The sequence below is a fragment of the Merops nubicus genome, unplaced genomic scaffold (genome assembly GCF_000691845.1).
Source record: "Merops nubicus isolate BGI_N331 unplaced genomic scaffold, ASM69184v1 scaffold47896, whole genome shotgun sequence".
Lineage (NCBI taxonomy): Eukaryota > Metazoa > Chordata > Aves > Coraciiformes > Meropidae > Merops > Merops nubicus.
Window position 1 is genome coordinate 1 of NW_008617888.1, and position 19,830 is coordinate 19,830.

At 37.2% G+C, this 19,830-nt stretch overlaps 1 long non-coding RNA gene across 1 annotated transcript; it reads left to right on the forward strand.

The window, feature by feature from the left end:
- The first annotated feature begins 1 nt into the window (after position 1).
- Positions 2–19,229, forward strand: LOC103775804. The gene is made up of 4 exons (XR_608173.1): positions 2–167; positions 1,670–1,732; positions 14,564–14,641; positions 18,671–19,229. It is a non-coding gene; the product is annotated as an uncharacterized LOC103775804 (long non-coding RNA).
- The last annotated feature ends 601 nt before the right edge of the window (positions 19,230–19,830 follow it).

Genomic DNA, 19,830 nt, shown 5'->3' on the forward strand with positions numbered 1-19,830 from the left:
CCTGCACTTTGGAAGAGGTGCAGTCATTCTTCCCCACACCCCCTACCCTCTCCACTCCCCCAACTATAAATTCCCTTCTGTAGCATGCTGCCCTTTTTTAATCCACATTTGTGTTTCAGATCATGTAGAAAGGACAGAAAGTGAGCAGGGAGCGGGGGCTTTTGTCTGTAAGTATATGCAATTCCAATCCACAGAATCTTATTTTTTAAAAATTAATTCTCTCTCTCTCTCTTTCTCTTTCTCTCTCCCTCTCTCTCTCGCTCTCTCCCTCTCTCTCTTGTTTCTTTTCATTTCCTTTTGTCCTCAGCTGGACTTTGCGGCAGCTTGCTTTCCCCCCTCTCGGTGCACATTTCCAAACAGCCTTTCTTAAAGAAGATGGAAAAACGTGCAGTAAATGTATTTAACTCTTTGTCTTTGTGCTTTAAGGCTGTATTTCTAGGCTGGGGATTTTTCTGCACACGTGCAAGGGGAGACGAGAAGAGGTTTTCTAAAACCGTTTCCTTTTTCTATGTCTGCAGTCCGCAGACACCAAAATACATATTTGAACCTAATGCAGTTAGCTTTTTTAGCATGCATGCGAGGGTCTAGGATGGCTTTTTCATCTCTTTTCTTCTTCCGTGTAAAACGAATCTCCCTCTTCTCCGCCCTGACACTGGATTCCTCTCCGGCTGCTGGGGTTTATTTTTAGAAAGCAGTCATTCTTGCAACAGCCTTCTGCATTTTTGCATGTGCAGCAGTTACATTTTGGGTGGTTCTTTTGAGAAAAAACCAAAACCAAACAAAACCCCAAACCACCAAAACAGCCGTATTTTGGTGAACATACAGTGATCTGCTTTCTTTCAAACGTTTCTGTGTACATTTTTAGATATACGAGTTTGCAGTTCTAAATCCAGTATGTGTGTGTGTGTTCGTGTGTAAACATATGACTCATAACTAATCATTGCATACATACACACTATAGGTAATAAATACAAAAACAATGGAAGATAACTTTATTTTTTTTCACTATATTAAAATTGATAAAGGTGGTATCCTACAAATTCAGTCAATTAGGAGAGTGGTAATTTAAGGTGCCATTTAAATGAGGTAAGATCTTTTTTTTTTTTTTTTTTTCTTCTTCTCTCCCTGTTTAAAGTAGGGGGTGTGTGGAATAGGGAGAAAACTGGAGGTTATGTAATGCAATGCCATTTCCAAAAATACCCACTCTCTGGGCCATTACATTGTGAAAGCCTGACACTGTTATACTTGTTTCTTGATTACAAAAAAACACACTGTAGCATGCCTGGGAACAATGAACCACCTTTACAGTAAGCATAGGGTGGTGGTTTTTTTGTCCTCCTGACTGATTTTTAGGTGTGTTAACCATTGGATATAGTGCTCTTCAGAGATGTGCCAAGTGCTAAGAATAGAATAGGGTTCTGCAAATCTAGGTACCAGGGATTCCTTTGTCCTATATTTAAGCTAACTACAGACCACTGAAGTGCAGAGACTTGTGATATCTAAGCATACATGTGGCTGCAATAATTTGCGTTACTTTAATCTTAACCATGGAAGATTGGTTATACTTATACTTGGCTCACCCACTCGTATGCTGGCAAAAAATACCTATTAAATACTGCGACAGTCGGAATCACTTTTTTTTCTTTTTTTTTTTTTAAACTGTTTTCAGATTGTTCTCCTTGTGCAACTTGAGAGAAACTGCAATCCCACGACTTAACAGAATCTAAAAATGGTAAGAATTAGTTGCTTTAGCAAAGAATCAGTAATTTTTTGTATAAATACAAAGCTTGTTTCCCCATCACCAATACTAATTTATAAGTATGACCTTTATAAGACGTAGTTTTTTGAGGCTATGGGGATTTGCCATAGAATGACTGATGTACTCTGAAAACCTCCATATGTTGGATCCTTTATTTTCTTGCATTTTTTGAATAAAAATCTGAAATCTCTCTTTGTGCAGTAAGGCTTATTTAATTGAAACAAGAAATGTTTAGGTTAATATGAAAAATGCACATTATAACACATGTAGGAATACAAGCAGACAAAGCAATATTCAATAATTTCAGTCCTGCCACCTTCCTCTCAAAAAGAAGAAATAGGTCATTGCACTTAGTAAGTGAACCAGATTAATGTTAGTCTGTCAGGCAAGTACATAAGATGCAAAGTAAATTTTCTTGCTATTTGTTTTTGTTTGGTTGGTTTGGTTTTTTTTGTTTGTTTGTTTTTTGTTTTTTGTTTTTTTTTAGGAGGCTAGCCTTTCTTTGTTATACAAACCTGTCCCATAAAAAAAACGGCTGGGCCTCAGCCTGAATGACTTACAGGCACTTAGTTGGAAAGTATTTATTGAACAATATTCAACAATAACCCATTTCCTTCACTGCTAATAGTGTTTGTATTTTTACCGATTAAAGCTCATTTGTACTCTGAAACACTACTGCTGACAAATACCTAATTTTAAGGATGAAACATCATCATACATCTAAATATATAGGCATTCTGTGGGCAGAATTAGTTTAGATGCTGTTTAGGTGCTGCTCAGTCATAAAGTATTCTTGACTGAAGATGCAGCTATCACTGAAGCATGTCTGAATGCCTGTACGGCCTTAAGTCTGATATATTTTGGGTGCTATCTGATAATACCATGGTGAAATGCTATTTATTTGTGTGGGCCAATAGCTTTTCTGAAGTATCTTTGCATAGGGTGTACCTTAACACAGAATGTTTTCCAAAGTGTGAGGTCGTGAGGGACTTACTCTTATTAAGATTGGGTTAAATTAATTACATTAATTATATTACCCTTGTGTGGTTTTTTTGGGATTGTTTTAATTGGGGGAGGAGGGATGATCAAAGGATGTTTAAAATAACCAGATATGTAATCTGTTATAAAGGCTTTTTTTTTTCTTTTTGGCTCTTTGTTTTCTATCATTACTATCTGCAAAAATAAACTTGCAAATTCTGGAGTTTTAGTCTATTCTGGAACCTACTTTTATGAAAGTGCTTTGCTCATCTGTGTTTAAATGAATAGTTGGGGGTGGGGAATTAAAAGGAAAATGATTCACTTGAACTGTGAATAGAATTCATGTTAAAATACATTTTGTTCACACAACTGTGGAGTAATGGATAAGGCATCTGTTTTCCTACCAACACCAAGGTGACAATCAGCCCACATTTTTAGATGGTATGCAGGCTGTTACGTGCAATATATGCCTATCTATGGAACAAAAGATTATTTTAAGTTCAGTTAGGCATAAAATAGCCACTGATTTTTAACAGCAGATGATTCTGTAAATCAGGCAAGGTTCTTGTAGTAGTCAGTGAATCAGTTTTGCAAAGCCAGCCTGTGCACCAGAACATAAAATACAACTTAGAACTATCCACATGCACAAAATATAACCTAGTCACATGCCTGTCTGGTCCTATTGTTTTTTTTTTTTTTTGCAGCATAACATAAATAAAAATCTCATCTGGCTGCTTTTAATAAGTTTTTCATATGGTAACAAAAGGCCTAAATCCACTTTCTGTGACTGTTGATCAAAAATGTAATATAAGAAAGATTAGGTTTTGCCCCAACTTGCAATGTTGCTCAAGATGTGATGCAACTTAGCAGAATCCCTTCCCCCCCCGCCCCGTTTTCCCTTTCTCTCACTTTTGGCACAGTAGCAGTGAATGTACTTTTAAGTCAGACCATTGACATACTTCCCTTGCAGTGATGAACTCACTTCTCTTTGGCATGTTTCTTGTATTTAATGCATGGGTGTCCTTATCCATTCTAATATGCAGGAAAAGAAATTCTTTACCTATCAGCACCTTCAACAGTGAAAGACATGATTGTAGAAGTGCTTACTTTGTTTTTAAAGTAACAGCATATGTCAAGGCTCTATTCTGCTCTTCACTGGTCAGTGAAGATTTAGCTGTTACATTTCACCAAGCTGAACAAAACCTTAGAAAACTGGGGGAAATGGCCTGCTTATTCCCTTGCTAAACTGAAAGGTCATTAATTATGTAGGTGAGTTTACAATAAAATTAAGGGTGACTAGAATTATCTTGTTGAGTGAGAATAAATAGATTTTTGTTTTAACCTCACTGTCTTCTAAGTTGCCTCATGTTCTCATTCCATAAAATGTTTCTTAAACTTTTTGTAAGTAAAAGCAAATACATAAAATACAAATTTTGATTTTAGTGCTAATTAAGAAAAAAAAATGTTTTAAGGAAAAAGAAAAAAAAAAGCCAAGATTTATTTGGTCTAGGTGATCCAGTCATTCAAATAAAAGATGTTGTCAAGAGTGTAAGAGTAAGGAAGTTTTCATTCCAGTTTTCTGTGACCTCAGAGTAGACTTTTAGGAAAACCAGGAAAGGTGGATTTTTTTAAATTGTGAATGGGTTGGGGTTTTTTTGAAGAAAGAACTCAAACAGGCATTTTAGACACTAGACAAAGCAATCTGTTTGTTTGCTTCTAAAGTGCTTAGGTGTGTCCTTCCTTCCATCTTGCACTGCAACTCATTTCCAAACTTAAATTCAGTTCTGAGAGTTTGCTGTGCAGGTGCTAAGGAATTTAAAGTAATATCACTAATAAAAGTATATATCAGTAAACAGATACATTGCTAATAATTTCATTTTGACCTACCTGAAAATAAACAAAATATACTCTAGAACAGATCACTAATTTATTTCAGACTTAGCACAATTAGGTGTCTTTCTTCTGAAGCACTAGTGGACTGGGATCTCTAGGCTAGGTGTTGTACAGTACAGCTGTGTCATCCCAAAGCATGAAGGCCCCAGAAGGAAGTAAACTGAGCTGAATGCTTCCTGTAGCATGTCCTTGCCTGGGCTGGATGTATTTTTGAGGTCATTCTATCATTTTCATTCTCTGGATTTTGTAGTCTTACTTGGGGAAAAAAAGAGAAAAATGGCCTTTCAGAGAGAGAACAGATAAGGGAGAAAGCAGCCCTGGTCTGGCATGAGAAAACTCTCATTTCTTTGCTGATTATTACATGGTAATAATCAAGTACTAGGAATAATCAATCAATCAATTATCAGTTGCCAAGTACTGGAACTGGGATCTCCTTAATGGTAGTTCAGAGCTGCATAGGAGTTGTAGGACTACATCATATCCTCTTCTGTTCACATGTAGCCATGGGCGGAATTTGTTCAAGAGAAGTAATTGAGAGGGATGAGTGCTTTAGGCCATCCGAATGTGTATATTGGGTTTTTTTATTACACTTATACATTGTGCAGGGAGAATACACTGGGTGCAGTTTGCTCAACTTTACTTGATTCCTGAAAAATTAAGAAGAATTAAAGCCCTTCCAGCTTACAAAATAAATAAGCATAAATACAAACTCATTTTTTGCAACACTTCTGCCAGGTCAACTGTTCAGCTATGTGGAAAAAAAAGCACCTTTACCTGATTACAAATAGAAAAAATTGACGTGGGGTGGAAAAAAGAACCCAGTAATTTTTGTACAAAGCTGTAGACATGGTGGATATTGCTGTGGTACAGTTCATATGCACATTACAAGACAAAAGCTTTATATATATGTATCTTTCTACCCAGTCATAAACATGCATGCTCTGGGTGCTAAACTTTTGTAAGTGTATACCAGCATAATTTTTCTGAACAGAACTATGCTGACACATGGATTTGGAGGTTTATGTAATACTTTGTTCAGGACAAATCTCTGCTGAACTTCACTGAATACTGCTGCCCCACACCTGAGCTCTGATTCTTGTGTGTATACCTAAAAAGACGGGAGAGGGACTACGCTTAATAGCCTTAGGATAACTTCATGAACACAGTTCAGTTGGTATCATTGACTGGGACAGGATATTTTAATAAAAACTTTTTAAAATATTTGCATTTTGGTTTTATTTCAAATACTTGTTCACCTCATTAAACCGTATTGGTTGAGGGTGCAGTCTGGAAAGGTGAAAAAAAATGTCCTTTTCAAATGTTTAATGTAGAATGATACTATGAATCATTGTTTGATTGTTACATAAAACCCAGTTTAGACTGCTGGTCTGGCAAATTTACAGTAGCACTGCTGAATGGAATCCCTATGTAGATGTTCCTGGGAGGATTCCTGATGTTTCCTTCTGTAAATACTGCAATTTTTAAAAAAGCACCCTGAGAACAGGTAGTGTTTTCTCAACCTGCAGGAAGAAATATTTCTGGATTAGTTCTGTTAACACTAACTTTATTGTCTGTCTGCATAGCATAGCATACCTGTGTGGGAGTAAGTTGAAAAAAGTTAAATTTGTGTGTTGTCACTGAAGGTAGCATAAGCCTTCGCTTAATGTACATTATTGGAAAGAACTTGGGAATGTTCACAGCATTGATGTTTAGAAGGCACCCATTGGCATCATACAGCTACTCAAAAAGATTATGTTAGAGAGGGACAATTCTTCCTTCTTTAGCATGACTGTATATGCAATAAAATAAAATAAAATCTCCATCATGAAAGAGGAGTTTAGATAACTATTCCTACAGAAGAAAATCCTTTGGAAATATTGGTAAATGTACTTAACAATAGTTTTTCAGCTAAGTAATTGTATAAGGCAACATGAACAAAACTCAGAAACAATACTTGGCAGGAAAAGTTCTTTTTCTGTGTGTCTCCCTCTTAGGTGTGCCTCAGAACTCATGGATAGTTCACTACTTTCAGCTTACAGAACATAAGTGATAGAGTTTGTGGTTTCTTATTTGGAGTAGCAGTTAGGCTGCATTAGGTGATACTAGATACTGTTAATATGGTGACTTCAGGTAAATGTACTATAATACTAGCTCTCAAGCACCTGCTACAATATCATCAGCTGTGGTCGTTACATCTCTTAATGAGGTAAGTACTGGCTGTGCAATGTGGTTCTCTCTCCCATTTTCATTTGTAGCACCGTGGCTTTTACTACTTGCCTGAAACATGGTGGTTGGGCAAGGGGTTAGAATCTCATAAGGGGACAGGCCTTCATGGCTAGTCTCTGCCGGAAAGCAGTTGCCAGAGACCAACTTCACAGCTTGCTGCCACTTGGAGAACAACATCTCTTCTGTGAGAAGTGTCTGTGTATATGTGAGAGATTTAAACTGAATTTAAAAAACAAAACAAAACAAAAAAAAGACAAAACAAAACAAAAAAAAAAAGAAAAAAATAAAAACAAAACAAACAAAAAAAACCCCCAAAGTTTTACTCCAAAACTGCTAAGTTGTGTGTAAGCTATAGTTTTCAGGCCATTAATTTAGAAATTTTATAGGAAATCAGAAATGAAACACATTTTGGGATTCAGCTTGTTCTATACCCCAAAACTGAAAGAAGGGAACTGGGACAGCACACAAGAGAAGCATTACTCTGGGCTGTCTCTGTTCTTGCTTCAGGATTCCCCTACTGTGACCATGCTGCTTTTCTTCCTCCTCTGTTGCTACAGTAATTTGTCAGTGTTGGGTATGAAACTACTGAAGAACTTCACTGTGTAGCTTTTGGTCCTGTATTTTGCTGCTATACTGTGTGTTCACCTGATTCTGTAATGAGACTCGCTGCTGCATCTTGTTCTGTGCTTACCATTAGCTGTAGATAGAAATAGTTACTAATTAAGCTTTTCAGTACCTTATTGCACTTGAAGAGCAGATTACAAACTCCAATGCAACTGACGGAAAACTCAAATATCACTTTAGTTCTCAGGCTTGTTATTGTTGGTTATCTGTGCATGCATGTTAAGTAAAATAACAAAAGCTGACATTGTAGTGCAGAGCCAACTTAAGTGATAGATGTTATACTGGGGTTTGAGTTTGGTTTTTTTTGGAGAGCTCATTTGGTTATTTCAGTTTCTGTAATGATTTACAGTTTCAGAGTCCATGCACAGAAATTTACTTGTGGGATAAAGTAGTTCACCGCCATTTTATTGGTTAATGGAACTTTCCGTATAATATACTTTTGCTTCTTATTATTCTTCTGGAATAATTGCATTTATTTTCCTTTCAAGGAGTGTGATACTCTGGTAATGAGCATATTTGTTAAATTCATGAATTCAGTCAGAAGTTGGATGAGCATTTATGACAGCATTCACAATGTACCACTTGCTTTCTTTTACTGCTCATACGCGTGGTAAATATTAAGAATGCTTTGCAATGTTTTTTGCATATTAATGAAGTAAAAAAGCAGCATGAAGCCACTTGTAGCACACAAGCTAGATTCATCCTGACTAGTGCAGAAAAGTGCAAATTCATCTCCCTGCCTAAAAATTGCATTACACACAGGTGGAGTGGTGAGGATTTCTGTCCAGGGAAAAAGCGTATTCTATAACTAACCTCATTCAATCCTGCATTCCAGAAGACAGCTAAAGTTTCTGCTGAGGGTTCTTATCAGCTAAAGAATTTGACAGGAGTGTGCTGACTATATACTGAAGTTAGATTAGCTTGTGTTTTCCCCTTCTTCAACACCATACTCACTCAGTTTTGGAGGTGAGTAGCCACCTTAGAGACTTGGAAGAACGTGCCTGCTCTGTATCACCGTATCCAAGCATCTCCATCTGCTAAGTATCCACCAGCATCCTTTCCTGCAGCAAGGGGCTCTGCAGCCAGAGAGCCCATTAGTCTTGAAGGTATGTTTTAGCAAATTTTGCGTGGTCACTCAGATAATTTTCATATATATGTCATGGGATGGTGTAAGTACATACATAAAATATGCAATCTGTATAGTGAGGACAGGAGTGAGTTCTTTAAAGAAGCTGATACAGATGGGCCAAGATAGGAGACTACATAGCATCAGCCATTTTAGTGTAACCTGGAGAATAGGTGCTTTAAGAACAATGAAAGAAACAATGGATGAAGATGGGTTTATATGAGAAGTTTTGTATTTAAAATCTAGAAAAACGACTTCCAAGGTCAATTCCTTATGTTGTATAGGAGAGGATCAGATGACACCGTATTCTGTGAACTTGACAGAAATGGAAGAAGTAATGAACACAGGCTGAAAAAAACCTCTAATGCATAAACTTGGTAATTCATATGCAGTGTGGAGAGGGGGATGCAATGAAAAGCATACTTGTCTCATTTAGGCTTTTTCATCTTTATGTGGTTGTGAGTTTGAGTCATCGGATGGGGAGGAAAAAAAGGCAGCAGCAATATCTTCCCTGTGAAAAGGCAGAGCCAGCAAAGGAAGCTGATTCACAGAAGTCAGAGGCAACTTCAGGTGTGCAATTGTCCTGCCATGTTCTGCTGATATACTGCTGTGTATTAATTATTACTGTAATAGCAGATAAAGTCTCCTGAAAAAGGTGTGCCACTTGAAGCAATCCCAGCCAAGAGGATAACGATCATATAATTCTTCATCAGTTCTCTCATACCATTTATCTACCTTTATCTGCTATGCAGAATTAACTGGCTAAAATTATTATAAATTATGTTTTTTCCCTCACTGTTTTTTGAATGTTCATGGCGCTGATATGGAAAGCAAGACTGATAGGAAAACATGCTGCCCTGACAGTATGTGAAGACAGGTTATTCGGGATGACTGTCACTGTACCTCAACCAGAGATTCAGACTTGTGATGCACAGCCACACGAAAAAAGTGATTGAGTTCACAAAACTGACAGGACTCACACCTGTTAAGCCACATGTTCACTGCATTTTTAAATAATAAGGTTAAGGTAAATGAGTTGCAGTTTAACTTCTGCAGGTTGTGGTTTGTGATGTTTCAAAAGGGAAACTTTCGCACTGAGCCTGTTTCAGAACCAGCCTGCCACAACAGCAATATCCCATTTGATTCTTTAAAACTTCGCTGACTCTTTGAATTAAGGAGTAGTGATGAGGACTTTTGATGTAGCCCTGTCATTGCCCTCTTCAGAAGATTCCGAAGCTTTTATGTTTATGCGTCTGGATTGTTTTGGTGGGCTGTTGGTTACAAAGAACTTTTTGCTGCAGTGGAAGGCATTTAGGGGGCTGATAAGTGCGTGGTGGAACCTTCTGGGAAATACCACTCTAGTACAAATCAGCCCGTACCTAAAGAACTTCAAAAAAACTGCAACATTATAACTGTTGAAACTTAGCAGACAACAGTGTATGGGTTTGTTGGTTGGTTGGTTGGTTTTGTGTTTGTTTTGGTTTCTTTTTTTCAAAAGAGAGTGTTTCAGGACTGAATTTGGAAAGAAAATCTGCTAGACAGTTGCAGTGATGCCAAGACCAGTGGCAAAGGAAATGATCTTCAGTTTTTCCTCTAGGAGACTTAATACCACTGATTTGTGTCTTTGCAACACATAGTAACGGTGGTGAAAAATCCCCAAACCACTTTAAACAAATATAGGTACGGTGTTGAGGAGCAGAGTTCCTTTCCAGCTGTGCAAGCCCATCCTCAGGAGAATGTGGTAGGTGGACAGCCTCTCTCCCTTCTGGACTAGGCACTACAGACATGCAAGGCTCTCAGTCCTCAGAACTGTGGAGGTGTAGTTTTAGTGCTGTGTAGGGCGGAAGAGCATGCCCCTTCTTCTCAACACAGACTCATGTCATTTTATTTCCCTGTTCCTCAGCACAGGGCCATCTGTGTCTGCTATTAAACTGCTAATACATACAGTAAAGCTTTTCCTAGAGATGATCATTTTGTACCTGTAATTAGGAATTTCTAGACTACTTGTCATAATTTCCTTTTTATTTTCTCTTCGTGTCCCTCCACCCCCCTCCACCCTCCCCCCCAAATTGGTTTATATGATAAAGAACTTACCTGAAACTTCTTAAAAGGTGGTTGCTGATGTACTCAGAGCAGTTGATTTTCTTTGTTTAGCTTGTAGTTTGAAAATCCAGACTGCAGTTTAATTCAACTCCCATAAATCTTGACTGAGACTTGAACAGGAATTCAGTTGTGGTCCACATGAAAAGAAAAAAGGTAGATAAAGTTAACTCTGAGAGCTCTCTTGCTTGTTTTTTTAACCATAAAACCCTTGGGAATGCTTAACAGGAGTGTGCTCGTTTTACTAAGTTTAGTATGACTTAAATCTGGGGTTTTTTTTTCCTTTTGATGGATGGATTTGGATGTTTGAAAGATTCTCTTAGTGAGTAGGAATGAAGAGTGGGTAGTAAGATATTAATTTAGCATTTTGATGTGACTGGTACAGTAGATTTAGTCCATCTCTGTTAACATTATTTTATTTATCTGTTTTAAAGTTGGACAAAATTTGTACTCCTCTACTACTCCTCTTAAAGATGGTGTGGCTAAAAATGGAAAAATAGGCATTAGACTTTTGAAATGCTCATTAAACTGTCCTTTGCAGTAGCAGAAAGATTTTTTTTGGTTTGTTGAGCAGCGGAAAGCATCAAGTCTAGTAATCCTTTTAGTACTGAAAAACAAAAAAAAAATAGCAGTCAGTAGTTCTGGAGTCTAAATGCTGTAAGAAACAGTAAATAGACTGGGCATTTATTTTCCTCCACATTTTCTTTTTCTGATTTTTAATATTAATGTTTATAACTTGTATGTTTTCGATTGAAAACATGTTCTTCTTAGATCACAATTCTCTGTTTCAAGTTGGCCTCAATGTTTCAGGCGGAACTACTTGTACAACACTGTCTCAGACATAAAGGAGTAGGTTTCTTTCCCCCTCACTTCTCAAAGTGGGAATGAATGGGTTAGTGTATCACACGTGCTGCCAGGAAGACAGGCTTCCAAGGGTAGTAGTGCTGTTAGATGTTTAGGGGTGATCCACTCTGGCAATTTATGGATAAAGCTTACTAGTTTGAATTTTTTTTCCCCAGTGTTTATCCAGTTTGGGTCAGCATGTGACTGTTATGCATTGTATAGATTTGTAGTAACTTTAGTGTTTAGTCCACCCTAGAGTTCAGTAATTCTGTTCTGAATCCTGATACTTCAGTTATTTAAGCTAAGGCTGTACTTGTTTAATGATCACACAGGAAGGACTAAGAAATGAAAATATGGTGTGTATCAATGGAAGCATTTATTTAGGAGTGTTTGCTTCACGCTAACAGCTGCACGTTGTAAGCCTTACATCCTACTCTCTAATGCAGCATTGCTTTGCTCTTTTTCTCTCTCTACAGCTCATCTTGCAACATTAGTATCAGTTCTTTTCAGCTGCTGTAACTGACGAAAAGTGCTTGGTGTGTTTTCTAGTACCCTATTTATCCATATATTTGAACATCTAAGTAGTTTCTGCATTTTATAAAGGATGTAGCACTGCAAGACATCCTTTGTTTTCTTCTGTTTTGTTTTGTTTGTTGTGTTGTTTGTTTTGGGGATTTTTATTTTTTTTTTTTTTTTTTATCCTGGTGGACTGTACTAAGTCCCAAGTGGACTCTTCTACACAGGTAACTTTTTCCCATTCCAGAATCTTCCTCCACTTAGCCAGGATGCAAGATTTCTTGGCCTTTCAGTGTTGCTTACAAGGCAGATATTAAAGTCATTTTCTGCCCATTCAGGACTTTGGCAGTTACAGTAGAACAGTTATTGCATGTTGAGTAGTTTCATATGATTATAATCCATTAATATTGGCCATAGTAGTTTCTTTTGAAGAGATATTAAGAAAATAGGAGTTAACTGAATTTTTTCGTCCACAGAAAATTACTGTGAAAGACAGTGGTGAAAGATAGGGAGTTGTGTATGGGGTTTTTGTTTGTTTGTTTGTTCTGTTCCTTAACCATGGAGCATTGTTATGAGTGTGTCTGAAAATCTAAACCTTTGTCCTCCTGTCCAATTTCTAACACCTACCTTCAAACTGCAATCCTTCTAAGTTCTTATGAATTTAAGTTGATGATCCTTTCTTTGCCATTTAACTGCAGATGCTTTTTAAACTTCCATTAAATTATTAATAGGGATGACAAGGTTAACCTGAATACCTCTCAGACTCCATGGAAAATACAGAAGCTCACATTCATCATAATGAGTAATACTGTATTCTGATGCTTATTCCTTCCTCCTATAGGAAAATACACATTTTTGTATACTTTGCTGGTGTAAGCATGTTGTGTTGTGTGGTAAAGCTGATCTGCTATTGCTGTTTTCCACCGTGAGTTTTTCATACAAAAAAAAAAAACCCTACTATACAATAAATTGAAGGCATAGTTGCAGGATGAATAATCAGCGATCGTAAATAGCAACAGGGTGGCTCAGGGGTTACTTGGTAACTTTCATTTGTCCCAAATATTCAATGTAAATATTAACTGGTGAATTCACAAAGTGCCTTATGCTGTGTATTAGTTACTCTATGTCAGCTATACCCAGAGAGTTTAACTGAGATCATATGGTAATCTCAAATACAAAGTAAAATCTGAAGCTTTAATCTGCAGAAAGCACTGTGGTTTCACCTGTGGAAAATTATGGGACAAAGTATCAGAGCAGGAACTGCCTTAGGTTCTGTGTTTTAAATTTCCCTTCTCTGTTTCCTACTTTATCATATAGTTCAGGATTTTCTCTTTAAAAGATGATTCAAGTAATATTCTGATAATTTCCCCAAGCTACATCTAGTGCAGTTGTGGCAACTAGTGATCAACATGCAGCTCCACAGAAATGAAAACATTCCTCAGGTTTCAATCTGTATGCCATACTAAGCGGGTGAGTAAAGTTGGTCCATCAGGAATTTAATTGACAAGGCAAGTTTTGATTCCCAAAGTGCAAAGAAACTTGAATAGTGTAATTTACAATGTTCAGCTCAAAACATTGACAGTTTGACATTCAGTCATTGTGCAGAAAGAGTTCAATTCACAAAACGCTGAAGACACAGGAGGCAGATCCAGTAGGAAAATAAATTTAAGATCTTCAGCATTGTATGCAGCTTGCACCTGATCACTTCAGTGTTTAATGAGAGCAAGATGAAGAAATGCTCTGATCTTCATCCTGCAGTTGAGGAACTGAAGCACAGGAGGTTTCCATCTCAGATTCACCGTAACTGCACTGTGTTAGTCTAGCATTTATTCATTCTAGCTTCCCACTGTAGTCAGTGGCTGGCTTTGGATCTTACCCATTTTCCACAGGAAAATTTTTGTATAGCAGACTTAGTCCAGTGCCTTAACCATTAAATCCTGCTGCAAGTTATTTTATTGCATGTCTTCTATACTATGTTGGAATTCCTTTTATGCCTAAAAATATAGGGTGCTGTAACAGTATTGTAGCTCTGTCAGTGATCTTAGAAAGTACTAAGCTATAGTTCATTGTTCATTGTGAAAGGATTATCAAAGATGTGTTGCCTTGTCTCCTGCATTCATCAGCAAAGGTAAACTTCATTAAATAGCCTTTCATCAGTGACTCCTGGCAGAAGACAATGGGCATGTGGTCACACAATGTCCTCAGTAAGTTTATTAGTACGGACATCTATACAGGATTTCTTAAAGAGATTTTTTAAACAATCTGTTCTATGCTCTTTTTAAAAGCTGGTTCCATGCAGATTGCCATAAACAATATAGGTGAAATACCCAAGTACTCAAAAATATGTACTGAGCATAAAATGCAGCTAAGGTCTCTGGACCAAACACAAATGACATTAGATTCATTTTTAGTAATGCAGCCTCTCACATGAACTGTTAATTGCATTTAATGAATCTTTCTTTGTTAGTAAGAAATTGCTTATGTTTATGTCACTACAGGTTTATCAGCCAAGGTTAATGATTTGGGTAAGCCAGAAAATCTTTCCAACCAGCCGAGGGGATGGGGGATTTCCAAAGGTAAAGTTATTTATGCAGTTCCTTTCATCCAATAAACAGTTTACTAAAATGAAGGTTTTCTGGGGGAGCAAAAAAAAAAAAAAAAGACATCCCTCCAAGAATATTGAAAGTTCAATGGATTTTGTTTTATGACTGTTTCAAGAGAGTAGCCAGCTCTCATGATTTCATCACGAGTCTCATGATATTCTGTTATTCTTAAAGCCTTGGCTCCTTAAGCCAGGCAGTTAACTGGGGATTTCAGCTTTCATTTTAAAATTATGTTTTTAGCCTTCAGCTTGCAGAAAACATGGACTCTTGCTGGCTACATACTAGAAGGAAAACATACTAATTTTCAGTAGCTTGTATTCCTTCAGCTTGTCTCATGATATTACAAGCTTGACATCTGAGTTTTGAGTGCTTGATTTTGGCAATTCTGTCTTAGCAATGCAGATGAAAAAGTCAATAATAATGCAGGAGGAGGAGGCGTTGCTGGTTTTCTTTTTCTTTCATAAAATTTTCTACTTGTGCTTTACCTGGCTTGAGCAACAATCATAAAAAAGCATGGCAATTTTCATCTGAGCTTGACAAGAAATACCCTAGCATAAGCGCAGAAGATGTGGCTTGTCAGACAATATTAATAAGATTTTGTTGTGGTTTTATTGCTAGTTTTATAAATGTGAAACTGGATATGAAATTTGAGTAGGACAATGTAACAAGTACTCAAAACCACAGACCGTACATGTTTTATTTTCATATTCCCTTTCATTACTGCCTCAAAATCTGGTAAAATAAAAAATGGCAGGTAAGTACAGGGGAAAGCATGTGGAGAATCTTTTAAATTAATTTTCAATTATTATCTGGACTCTAGCTCCCTGTTAACAAAACTCTGCTATTCCATCTGGATAACACTGTATTTTCCACACCTCTTGTTTAAAAAGGAACTTCTAAGATATATAGCTGGGCTATTTGCCATCTGGTATTTGCAGATTCATGTGCTAGCATGCTAATCTTTAAACTAACATATGTGGCAGTACTGCCATTCTTAACATTCAAAGATTTCAGAAGTTCTTCTGAGTAGGCTGATAGCAATGCCAGATTCTGAGGAATAGTCATACATAAATTAAACTGCTAATTTCATGAATCAGCTGTGTGTTAAGTAGATTATTTTTATTCAAAATTTTAAGTTATCAGCCTTTAAGTAAGTTGTCATTCACCATTAAACAAAGCTGCTCCTGAAACACAGGAATGAAGCTGTGGACCGTGCAGCATAATTAGTAACAATGCTGCATTACATTGGGTTTATTAAGAGCCATGTTTTTATGCTGTACATATCTATAAAAAAGGTTTATCAAAGGGGATAGTTGTTTCCCAACTAGTTCAAAAAATATTATACTTTTTTTCCTTTAAAGTGATTGTATTCCTGCTTTTTAAATACAGTGCTTTTTTTCTAGCCTTTATGTAATTCTTCAAAAGATATTTGGCATATTCTTACAAGGACTAGTGTTCAGAAGTAGCTCCAAATTTTCTTTCACAATAGGTCTCCAAAAGCAATTTGAATATTGGCTGAACACAGTCCAACTTCCAGCAGAGTATGAGCCTGAACAGAAACTAGGTGTCTTTGGAATCTAATTTTTTCATCTGTCCTATAAAATTAATCAGGGTAGGTTCCTGCATAAAGTGCTCAGTCCTTCAGCTCAACAGTTTTATGTACTCAGTGCTAACAGCTTGAACTACTGAAACTATGAAGTAAAAGTAATAGATTTTTTGAACTCCTATGTCAGATAAAAGTGCACTTCCTCTCCTTCCCTTCCCCCCGCAATCAACAAATATAAAAGGATACACTTCTTAAAGACTATTTATTTCCAGATCTAGAAGGGTCATATGGGACTTTTTATCTCATGATTGTATGGCAGAATTTCAGGACTGAGATTGTTTTTACAGCTGAAAAGGAACTGCCCAACACAATGCTTTTGGAAATTTGCCCAGACCTTTGGTCTGTGTGGTGTGCCTGTTTGCATGTGTAAATTTCTAGTTTTCTTCTCAGATCCTGTAATGATGCACAAGTAACAAATTTAGTCACCAAAAAAGCAAAAATATTATCACGAGAATGGAATTTTGTGAAGTCCTGTGAGGAAACAAGTTTCTGCAGTTACTAATATTTAAACATTTTTTTTTTTCATTCTGAAATTGCCTCTTGCAAAATCCACAGTTTATCTCTAGCAAAGGCAAGGTACATTTCTACTCCTGCTTCTTCCCTTAGCCTACAGAGTCCTTCTGATATGCACTGACCAAAGTCTGCACATCATTTCTTGATGCCCCAGAGGGAGAGGGCACTATTTGCCCCTGGGAAAGGTTTTTACTCTACATGTTCAACCTGAAAGCTGCTTGTGGCTGTGTGCAGTGCAGAACCCTGGGCTCAGTTCATCTTCCTGAAGGAAGAATTTATCCTATAAACTGTGATAAAGACAATGGGAGAGCCATGGTGTGACTTCATTCCCAGCACAAGTAAATGTAGCAAATACGGACATTCCTGTTAAAATTACAGCTTTGAAGAGCCACAGAAGGAAATTTGCTGAATATAGCACTTTCTCAGTAGTTGTGAAACTGCTATGTGTTCAATTCTTAATTTGGAAATTTGCAACTCACATCAGAAAAATTGAGCTTGAACAAGATAAGTTCAATTTCTTAAACAACTGAAAACATTCTGCTTATGTGACAAGCATATCCTAAGCATAAAAACACCTTTACAATTCTGATCTCTTGAACACAAAACCCACAGATTTTTTTCCATAACTTACAATACATGACTAGATAAACAATTTTTTTTTTTTTTTTTTTTTTTTTTAAGATCCCATAGTGACATAGCATCAGCAAAGCACTTTAAACATATGCTTAGCCTTTAGGCTTCTTTCTAAGGCTTAAACTGAAACACATTTAAACGCTTTGATGGACAGGTATAGACTTCAGGCAGCAAGTAGTTAGGTATGATTAATGAAAACCTGAGACAACTGGCTGATGTGGCTCACCATCTCCTTACTTGTCCAGAGACAAGTAACACACTACAGTGTCTTTAGAGTACTATTTCCAATGAAGTACTATATGAAAGTCACTTATTAGTGTATGTTAGCTGCTTAAAGCTGCAAGGTGTTTAAAAGATAACAAGTCTAAACTGTAAAAGATTCTCTGAAGAATAAGTTGTACTTCCATAGCTAAGATGCACTTTACGTTGAAGGCCAAGTGGAGCCACAAAACGGAGCTTGGAGTTTTAAAAAAACAAGCAAATGAATTGATTTATTGGCAGATAACATCATTATTTTTTTTGGTTACCCAAATTACCACTACTCAAAGTGGGTTGGTTCCTTTTTTTAGTTACCCAAACTGTTAATACTCAAAGCAGCTTGGTGACATCTGTTGATTTGTGGCCATGAGCTTTGCATTCATGACACTGAGACTCTGTGTCTGCTTTCTATGCCTCAAGTGCAAAACCAGTAATTACTCGTTTTCAGGCATATTTGATTGCTGAACTACTTCACACACGGCACCTGCAGGTGTAGTTTCAGACCTGAACTGTCTCAGCTGTTATGCAGGGCACAGAAATGCCTTGTTTTGTCAGGAGTGAGAAAAATAATTTTGAGGAATTCTGTAAGGATGTACCTGGTGTAAGGTGGTGACCTGCAGAAAGTGTTGCCACTCCATGGCTTCTTCCCCTGTAACCTTGCTGGTACAGTTGGGTTCTCCACAGATGCAACCCAGTTCCCCAGTTCAGCAGTAGAGGATGGCTGTTGACTCAATACTTTTGCATTTTGGCTGCTGGGGCATATTCATTAATCTCCAAGTGAAGAGTTTTTTTTTTCAGATTCTGCAAGACTTTCCTGGTTTCTAAACAATCCTTTGCCCCCTGTGGCAGTATTTGTAATTGATTCAGCCATGTTTAGTAGATGTTTACTTTTGAACTGAAGCTAGGGAACTATGGAAACCTTAGGACAGGAGAAGACCCCATTGAACAGACTTCACTGAAGAATGGCTAATGCCATATTTTCCTCTCCACAGGGAAGTCTCCCCATCTCGAAGGAAGTAAATCGCAAGAAGAAAAGTGAGGTGGAAGGGTCATGCCTGCTTCCAGTAAATGGCTATGGACACCATTTCACCAAAATCAATTACCTCTACTCTTTTTAGTCATAACTCCTCCATTTGTATTACATATGGTGTATGGGTTTGATGAGGTCATGGTGTCATATATCGGGAATTGTTTCTGTGTATATCATCAAGTGTAAGAAGAAACTATGGGACTCTGAGCCTTGCTTTAGAGAATAACAGTGGACAAACATGTACCATAAAAACTAGTTTTTAACATTCTGACTCAAGCGAAAGCTCTCAGAATTTCACACTGTGAATCCATGTTTACAAACATTACAGGTGGGCCCTCAGGCCTGGTTCTATCACAGCAATGTCTTCCACTACTCAAACTCCACTGCTCACACACAACCGGTAAATCGCTTTCTCCATTTCCACCATCCCAATCTGCTTCTTGCAGAGGCTGAGAGTCCCCCTTTTTTCATTTAGATGTAACAAGCCTAGTAGTTTATTTTCATTGATTGTCTGTATATCTCTATATTTTATCCATGTACTCTTTTGATGTATAGAAGTAGTATGAAACTCATGGTTTCCTTGTGGTAAGTGATTGTGATGCTGCCACGGGATTTGAGACACTGATGAATGGTGCTATTTTGGACTTTAAATATGCTCCTTGGCAAGGTAGCTCTGATGGAGTTATTTTTTATTTCCATGTTCTGAGAAGGTGTTGGTACTTTGTTTTTCTGAATGTTGTTCTTTAGACTGGACTGACCTGTTTACTTGTGTCTTCAGTGTGGCTTTCTTATTCAGTGCTGTAGGTGAGTAACTACTTATAGTGTACAAGTGAGGAACTGATTCCCTATCAGGGTCCACTCACAAACGTGCAGTTATAGTGGGAGCAATCACAAAACTGTAATTTACGTAAAAATCTCCTTTCTGACTCCTATCCACCTAGCGGAGAAAGACGAGCAATAATTTTCCACCAACCTCTCAAAATCTCTTTTGATTTTTGTCTTTTTTTAAGAAAGTTTTTTTTTAAGAAGGGACAAGTTTTAATGTCCTCTTCAAATCCATAAAATAGGGGATATAATAATAAAAATGCAGCAAATTTCTGGGAGAAGTCCTAAAGGGGAAAG